Here is an 8,862-nt window from a genome sequence, read left to right as displayed (position 1 = left end):
TTGATGAAGCTCGGGTTTGGGCTTTGGGTCTTCCCAAAGAACTATGACCCCCAAATCCACACCTTGGGTGCATTCTTTGCCTTGGCATGATGCCTAGTAGGGACTCAAACTAAGCACTAGGGTCTTCCGAAGAAGGTTGTAGGGAAATGGAGAGGCTATGTGGAGGTTGGAGTGGAGTAGATTGAAGGGGAAGGCACTATAACCAAGCTAACTAGAGGAGCTAGGACTAAAACAACATGAAAGATAAATGCAAAGGGAAAGAGATTTGAATGAAGGAGAGAACCGGAGGGATGAAAACAATAGTAAAAATTATAGAGAAATTAGCCTCAGTGATGCAACTTAGATTCCTAAGCTCAAGAATAAAAAAGTAGTAATATATAGACAATATTAATCAGAAGTTAAGACCAGCAGATATTTTACCAAGTTGGGAGTTGCATGCTTGCTCCATTCATCGTTCATTGGTTCCTCGCTATGACACCCTCATTGGAGTTTGTTCACTCTCCTCTATTGGGCCCCAAAGACCATAAACGGGCAACAAATTTTCCAAGCAACAAAATAGTAAGAGGAAAGGAGGTCCAGGTCAAGAGGGCTTGGGCCTTCCTTCACTGGATCACTAAAGAGCCAAATGTTGAGGGCGGGAAATCTCACCTGCAACCTGGCAAGAAAGCAGTGGTGGAAAAATGGCATAACAAGCTCGAACAAAATAGGAAAACGTAGAGGAAGTGAGGGTTACCATATTAATTCATTATGATGTCATGACTTGTAACATGTGTGACTACATTGGGGGAGTTGGCCATGTCATCCCCTTCCTTAATGCCTTGAGAGGCTACAGGGTAGTGGGTCTTTCCTGGCCCAACACTCCCTATGCTAGTTCAATTTCCAGCACCCCATTGGGGTATATTAGAATTTGTTTGAATTGTAAATTTCAATTTGTCTCAAGCGTGGATGGCATAAGGATGCTCAATCTTGGCTCGACCATTGGGGGATAAAGGAGGAGATCATCTTGGGGAATAAGGATAGCATTAAAAATATTATTACCTCTAAATTTACAGATAAATCGTGGGATAATAAGGAGCTAGGGAAAAAAGGAAGCTAAGGTATTATAAGGAGGTGATCAACCTCACATTTGCTAACTAGAAGTATCTCTCTATAGTGATGAGTACTAAGAACAAAATGAACATTGCATAAGAACTAATTCTCATAAGCTTCCAAGTGAAACCCAGGGTTGGTCTATTCCCAAGACATCCTCTACCAAAGAATATGTTACCTTTGTGGTACTAAGAGGGTTTAAGATGAAAAACATTTTCTCTTAGATTGTTCGGCTCTTACTCACATTTGTTCTCATTTCCAAAACATTTCCCACAATTCCAACCTTCTTGACTTTGTTAAGTCAGCAAAACTATATGATCTTGGAGTAATTCTCTCCCTCATTTTTTATCATAGACATAAAATATTAAAGAGTAACAATTAATCTCTTATTTTTTAAAAGTCAAATAATAAACATTAATCTTAGTAGAAATTAATCATCATGATAATCATAAAATTTAAATATTAGAAATTCTTACTTAATTTAAAATATGTTTAAATACTAAAAATTATATATATATATATATATATATATATATATTCTAATTTATTTATTTTAAATTTTGCTTAAAATAAATCCTTAAAATCTAAATATTATATGAATTTTGAAAAGTTTAAATTTATTTATAAATTCTTAAATATAATAAAAACAATTTTACCTAAAATTATGTTATCTCATAAAGATTTTCACCTTGTTAATTCTGGGATTTTGGATTATTAATTTTTTTTTTCTTACTTAAAAACATTGACCAATTCCAATTGTCAAAGATACAAATAATATTCTAATTTGTTAAAGATACAAAAGAAGTCTCATCACCAACTCAGAACTCTAAAATTTTGATGTTTAAAATCAATTTACAATAGTCCTATAATCCCACAACTATAACCCTCAACCCAAAAAAACAATTTTAAAAATATAAATATTAACTTAAAAATAATTTTAAATTAATAATATTAAATATTTATATCACAATTTTTTTTTATTAAAATAATTACAAACATTAAATTAAAAACAAACCACTTTAGTATTCAAAGTAAAAGTTTTATGTAACAATCGACTAGAACGATGGTTCAAATCTTGTGCTGCCTTGCCGTAACGAGATGAACTCGAAAATCAAAAAATCTTACTGAACTTTCAAAATATATATTTTTTTTCAGAGAAAAAAAACCAACATAGCTTTATATTAAGAGTATATAAAGATCATCAATACATATTCGAGATTCGGATGAGGCATAGAAATGCCCAGTCTCCCTTTCAGAAAAAGCATACAGATAATCCATTGAGGCGATATAAGCCTATCATCCTTAGCAAAAAATAGATGTCAGATAGACCAGATCTAAACAACTCTGAAATGAGAGAAATAACATATACTACACATCTACAAAACCAGATGTTCAAAAAGCTCGACAGAGACATGTCAACACTTGACGTGACAGTTCCATGTACAGATACATGCAAAAACATATAAAGAAGAAGGGGCAGATACGCCCGGCCTTGGAAAAGAGGATCCAAAAGACATGATACTGACGATCTGGAGGGATAAAACCTCTTGCAGGAGCAAAACCCCGCAGCATCATATAGCAGACATGTTTGGCAGAGAGGCATTCTGATGAAAGGAATCATGGCAAGCCAATATACGCTGAAGAATAGCATGGAGAGGTTCCTTAGAGTCTTGGAAAATGTGTGCGTTCCTCCAGTTCCACAAGTACCAACATGTAATAATGAACAACGATCTCCAAGATGAGGATTGTCTACTCCACCATATAAAACCTTCCTGAACAGAAGAAAATATGTTGTAAGGGAAACCAAAATATAAAGACAAATCATACCAAATATAAAGGGACGAGGGGCACTGAAAGAACATATGCAAATTTGTTTCCGTGTCATTGAGGCACATGGAACATCTACTCGGACCCTGCCAGCTTCTCCTTTGAAGAATCTCCCATGTGAGATTTTTGTTCCCAAATAACAGCCAAGAGAAAATAATCATCTTCAGCGGACATGCAGCTTTCCAAAAACAGGGAGGGAAATGCGGGGGAGGACTTCCAGCAATAACGGAGATCATATCAGCATAAATGTGCTTTATGCTCACAGGTTTATGGAGAGACCATACCAGACGATCCTTTGAACCCGTTCGGGTGATCCCCAAACTACCAAGTCTCGCTTTTACCGACAGCCAAAGAGGAAGCATCGATTGGGGTAAATGCAACTCCTCCCCATCATTCCAAACCGGGGAAGAGCCAGGCCATTCTTTTATCAACTTATCCCACGTAAAACATCCCAGCCTATGGAGATTGCATATCAGTGGATGGGGGAACGAGAATTCCCGGGCAGGTGAAATAGAATCAAAAGCAATAAAAATATTTGATCCAGAATAAATGTTCCAACGAAAGTTTTTTATGAAAAAAGGATGGACTTTTCTAAAGCTTTGCCATATCATCGAGCCACTTCTGATGCCAATGGACTGCCTCCTGTACCAAAATTCTATGCTCTTTCCTTTTAAATATTTCGTCTTTACAATCTTACTCCATGGCTCGTCATCAAATATTCCTCTATAGAGAGACTTGCAGAGAAGGGCATTTCCAAAAGTGTGAATGTCTAACAGACCCCATCCACCTGCCCTTTTTGGTTTTGTAATAGAGGCCATGTTGACAAGATGTATTTTGCTCTGATATGCATGACCTCCCCACAGGAAATTTGCAACCAGTCTGTTCATCTGTTTTATAATACTGATGGGAAGAAAGAAAATGTGAGCCCAGTAGACTGAAAGTTGGCATAGGACAGCCTGAACTAAAATAAATCTGCTAGCTAGAGAAAGAAATTTATATTCCCACCCTGCAATCTTCTTATAAAACCGATCCAATAACCATTGCCAATCCCTTTTTGTGTATCCTTTTGCCTTTAAAGCAAAGCCCAGGTATTTAAACCCTTGTTTAATTGAAAAAGGAGCTATGCCCATCAGATCTGATATCCAATGAACGATTTCCATATTCACATCATTGTGAAACAGAGAAGATTTTTCCTTATTTATAAACAAACCTGTAGCTTTCTGGAATTTTGTAAGGATATCATTTATGCAAGCCCAGGAGACCCTACAGAGCATAGTGAAGATGAGGACATCATCGACAAAAAGATTATGTGAAATGGAGATGTCCTTGCAGATCTTAACCGGACGGCATCTCTTGTCCTCGACTGCTTTGTTTATCTGCAGACTGAGAGAGTTCATCACCAGAATGAACAACAATGGGGAAAGGGGACATCCCTGTCGGAGTCCTCTCTCCGCTTGGAAAAAAGCCGAGGGAATTCCATTTACAATCACCGAATATTTTACATTCTCCACACAAGACATGACCCAATTGACACTTTGAGACTTCAATCCTATCTTAGCCAACAGGACTCTCAAAAAGCCCCAATCTACACAATCATAGGCTTTTTGCAAGTCAATCTTGAGGATAGCCGCATCCATATTCTTTGACAGCATTGTAAAAAGACTTTCTTGTGTCATGGCAACCACATCCAAGATGAATCGGCCCTTTAAGAACGCATGTTGGTCTCTGGAGATGTAGGAATTTAGAATAGGATTCATTCTCTCCGCAATGATTTTTGAAATTAACTTAAACATGATGTTGCAGAGTGAGATAGGCCGAAAGTCGTGAAAGGATTCAGACCTATTCTTTTTTGGAATTAGCGCAATGAAGGTTGAGGTGGTAGCCGAGTGTATGTTTCCAGACATCCGGGATGCTTCAACCATGCGCAGCAAATCTAATTTGAAAAGGTCATAGAAATGAACGAAAAATTCAATTGGCCATCCGTCGGGCCCCGGACTTTTATCCTTTTTGAAAGATTTGATGGCCTTTAGAAGTTCTTCTTCAGAGATTGGCTTTATGAAATCTTCATTTGCAGCATCATTAAACATTTCTGGCACCAGCTCTATGCCCCAAAGGGCATCTTGAAAGATAACCTCCCTTCTTCTATATTGATTTTGAAAATATCTCACTGCCTCCATCGTTATCTCATGCTGTGATAAGAGAACATTTCCCATTTCATCTTTGATGCTCCAGATAGAGTTTTTTTCCCTTCTTGCGCTTGCGAATTTGTGGAAGAACCTTGTATTTCTGTCTCCTTCTTTGAGCCAGATGGCTCTGCTTTTGAGACGCCATGTAGCCTCCTCCTTTAATAGGATCAGATTTTTCCTTTTCTCCAGCTTTCTAATCATGTTCTTCAGATCTAGAGATAGACTATTGAGATCAGTCGACTCATAAAGGGAGTCCAGTTCCTTACGTATACTGTTTAATTCCTCTTTATCCATCCTCCTTTTTTTTTTGCCACTCTTTCGATACTGACCTCAATCTCTTCAGCTTTACGCGGAATGGCATAAAAGGTGCCATTTCAGACTCTTGTATGCTCTTCCAATTTCCAGAGATGACTTCATTAAAAGACTGGTCCTCTAAATGTATTCTATTGAATTTAAAAGGGTATCCGAATCTGTTTATGTTTCCATACCAGTTTAGGAGAATGGGTCTATGATCAGATGAATGATCATTCCCGATAGATAATACTGGCATACCCATATTTCCAATAATGCTAGCATGAATGATGACTCTGTCGATTCTCTTAGCTATGAATGCCTGCCCAGTCCTGCTATTGTCCCATGTGGGCTTCATTTTGTCAGGAGCAATGTCCACCATATCCCTATTTAGTAATTCCTTCTTTATTCTATCAGCTAGAGAGTCATTTTTCCTGCAATTCCCCCAACATTCATCAGAACTGAGAGTCAAGTTAAAATCTCCTGCTATTAGCAGCGATTCAATCTCAAGAATATGGGATTCAAAAAGCCTTTCCCAAAAGGGAAGTCTGTTTTTATATGGAGCATAGACATTTAGCAAGTTGAGTGTAAAAGTTTGACCCCTGATAGATGCATGAATTAAAATCCCTGCACAACATTTGTAGGCTTTTGCCATAATCCAGGCTGGATCCCACAAAACCACAAGACCACCTGACTGACCATTTGCTTCAGTGGCCACCATATACCACGTAGGAAACATTTTCCTAAAGTAGACTATGGATACATAGCTGGGATGCATGGTCTCCTGTATGAATATGATCTTAGGATGAGCCATGTAGAAAACATCCTTTAGCGCATTGAATTTAGGGGCTGCGCCCAATCCCCTGATATTCATAGAGGCGAGGTATGTCATTTTGATGACTCACCAGCCACGCATGCTCTAAGGGGTTGAAACTCTGGTGAATCCAGGACAGGAACTTCCATTAAGGATAAGTTCCTCACACCATGCTCAGAAGCTACAGTTCTCCCTCTAAAATGACAGCTACTCCCCTTTGATTTCTTCCTGACTGTGATATTTTTTGCAGATTGAGGACTTATGAAAGGATGGGTCGGGCTGGACGGTTTATGAATGGTCAGTGGTTCAAGTTCCAGCGAGGTCCTATTGAGGAGGCAGTCAATATCGCTATCAAAAATGTTTGCCGGAGAATCTGAGAGTATGTTTCCCGGGGAAGGAATATGACAAGGGTCATTTTCTTGAATTTGGACAGGTTCCTTTCCTTTTGATTCAGCAGGGCGATTTTTGACTGGTGTCGGAGAGGAGGAAGATATCTGAATAGGAAGAGAGCCCACGACAAAATCCTTTTGATTCATATCGGGGGGGAGGGAACGGGATGTCCTCTCGAGGTTCAGGTATTTGAGAGCATATATGAGGCGAGTTATTAGAATCAAGACGGCCGAGAGAGTCTCGAAAGGAACAGCAGAGGTCCGGCTCTGATAGAGGATCTTGTGAAGGGGGCTTATGAACCATTTTTTGAGCAGGAATCGAAAGATTTAGATTATCCTGTTTTGTAGTCACCCGAATATCAAAATCCGGGGAATACTCTGACTCAGACCTCCTGACTTGCCTGACGTTAAATTTCTTGTTTTTTCGAGAGAAACGATGACTGCAATTTTTGATCAAGTGACCGGTCTTGTGGCATAAGGAGCATTTGAAGGGAATACCCCAGAAGTCTAACCTTTGTTGGATTTTACAACTGCCCCATACAATCTCCATGTGATCGGGATATCCTCCTTTGTACGGCTTCTCTATTAGGATCCAAGCAATTCTCTTATCTTTCTCTCCTCTACACCAGGGGTCTACATAAACAAACTTGCCTATCGAATTCCCTATTTTTGAAAGAGATTCTTCCGACCATAGTTCCAAAGGCAAGTTCGGAAGTTTCACCCAAATCAGGCTGTTGGATGGGGTGTTCTTTAATGGATCAAAACCTATGTACCAACGAGATAGGGCCAAGAAGCTCCTTCCAAAAACCCAGGGATTATTTAGAATGATATCTAAATCAGAGACTTTAAGGAAATGGAAAGAATACCATTCCTTCATAAGGCGGGAAATGATAGGAGTGTACCCAATCAGTGGAGCCCATTTGTCCGACAACCACTTTCGCATGTCCAGGTCACCCATCTCAGGGAATTGCCATTTCCCAACCAGCGCTAAATTCTTTAGACTGTCAATTCTTTCTGAAAGGGTGGCTCCATCCAAGGAAATGGCTTTCGGTGGAGGATCAGTCTTGACAGGGTTCTTAGCTTTGTTGAAAAAGGAAGATGGAGACCCAACTTTTGTGGAGAAATCCTTTTTTGATTTATGAGCCTCTTTGCAAGCTGGATTTATTATCATGTCCTCCACTGTGGCTTGCCAGCCTGTAAGGTTTGGAAGTTTTCTCCGTGCCTCCTCAGCTTGTATGGTGGCCTGTACAAGCGCTCGCGTGGCTGATGAGTCAGACTTTTCCATCATATTGATGGGGGTAGGAAAGCAATGAAGCCAGCAAGTGCTTTGATACCGTCAGCCACTGTGCCAGTACAACAGAAATCTAACCCGTAAATTCCTTTTTGAATAAGATCCCCGGATGTAATAACGCCTAGAGAGTGAGGCAATTAATAGGATAGGCCAAGGAGATCGACGCCGTAGATCCGATCCTGACAAAAGGATATGTCAGGATAGGGAGAATTAAAGGTTCCTGTGTGATGAGGACTTGGGATCTGATAAGTAGAAGGCTCCAGAAAGGAGAAAAGGAGGTGGTGAGACTGACACTTTGGAAAAAGCTTCTAAGTGATAAGACATAAAAGGACATTCCATTCCCCCAGTCAAAACTTCGAACTGAATGGGAAGAGATTATGTGTACTATGTCAGATAAGGGAGAGATTGCAAGTGCAAGAGATAGAACAGATGTGATTAAAACGGATGCTAACCGAGAAAATTTGAATTTTTCAGATCACCGGAAAGATAGGTAATACCAGATGCTCAACTGGTATTCCGACAGCCATATTTTACAGCTATGATTATCAGAAACTAGGAAAGAGCTGTTACCTATGCAGGAGAATGGTCTTGGCAATCAACACAACAACAGATTAGCTGGAAAACACACCACCACTTCCCAATTCTAATGCAGAAATCAGTACATGGACTGCAAAACATTATAGAGTTCTTTATCTTAGCATAAAACGACTTCAGCATTTTTTAAGAAAATGCAAAAAAGGCACCTGTTACAGTTCCTAATATGGAAACCAAAGTACTATCAGTCGCTACTGTAAAGCACCCTGCATCTCTTCCCCAAAAATCAAAAAAACAAAAGATGAGAAACGAAAACTGACCTTATGAGCTTTACCGGAACAACAGGAGAGAAAGCGTCCAGTACCATACCATAACCATCCAGCGAGAAATCTTAGGGCCACCCAAAGCTCAAAACCAGATAAAAACTGTTAATACAGTTGT

This window comes from Pinus tabuliformis, chromosome 2_2 (assembly GCF_031772625.1).
Source record: "Pinus tabuliformis cultivar Carrire ecotype Pingquan chromosome 2_2, CPIR1, whole genome shotgun sequence".
NCBI classification, from domain to species: domain Eukaryota; kingdom Viridiplantae; phylum Streptophyta; class Pinopsida; order Pinales; family Pinaceae; genus Pinus; species Pinus tabuliformis.
This window is presented reverse-complemented; position numbering follows the sequence as displayed.